At 46.0% G+C, this 866-nt stretch overlaps 1 protein-coding gene across 1 annotated transcript in view; it reads left to right on the top strand.

The window, feature by feature from the left end:
* The window catches only part of LOC103776936 (homeobox protein Hox-A10-like), a gene marked incomplete at its 5' end in the record, with an annotated part of 1959 nt that overhangs the window by 347 nt on the left and 746 nt on the right, over nucleotides 1-866 (top strand). The window lies entirely within an intron of this gene.

Below are 866 nucleotides of genomic sequence, written 5' to 3' on the forward strand. Positions count from 1 at the left end.
AAAAAAAAAAGTGGTTCAGGATCACGGTGGCAAAAGGAGAATCCCAGCTGCCCCGCAGGGCTGCCAAGAAACGCTGCTCAGAATGACCTTCTGAACTTTGTAATATTCGGGCATGGGGTTGCCGTAAAAATTAATGTCCATCCTATGGTTTAAAACGCTTAGAGCCTCCGCTCTGGGCAACTTTAGCCTGCATGCTGCTTAAACATATAGAAAAACAAGATCGATCTTTCCCCTGTGATGTGAGGGTGCCTACCAGATAACAGAGATGTTTGTAAAGCATCCAAAATAAGCAATAGGCAGTGCCAATAAATAAACCTATTAACGCGGTAAGTTATATTTTACGATCCAGAATGCTTTTCGGAATAACAGCCGCGCTGAAATGTGCCATCTATGAACTGCTATCAAATTAGACTGATGAATGCACTGCGAATATCCTTCAGCGTCTACACTAGATAACAGGGTTGTTACTTATTCATTTGCTTATTTATTTCCCTTTCGGGTCCCCATGGCAAAAAAAATAAGTCCCCTTTCCTGGGCGGCACAGTGTTCAGGCACTTCTCTCCGACCGCCTCTCAGACGCCCTGTAACTCCTTCAGGCTTCCCGTTGGAAAGATCAAAACAATAAAAGAAAGCGGAAAACGACTAGAGAACCAGCCCCAAATCACGAACCGCTCCGAGCCACCGAAGGATCGATGTTGTCTCTTTCCCAGCCGGTTCCACTGATAGGAATAAACATCTTGCGAACGGAGATTTGTTCTTTTTTTTTTTTTTTTCCCCACTTTTTTTCCCTCCTCCCCCGAAATGATTGGAAAAGAGAGGCCGGGGACGAAGCTCCCCGGGAAGGCAGGGGGAGGAAAGGTGGGCGT

This window comes from Merops nubicus, unplaced genomic scaffold (genome assembly GCF_000691845.1).
Source record: "Merops nubicus isolate BGI_N331 unplaced genomic scaffold, ASM69184v1 scaffold26387, whole genome shotgun sequence".
Lineage (NCBI taxonomy): Eukaryota > Metazoa > Chordata > Aves > Coraciiformes > Meropidae > Merops > Merops nubicus.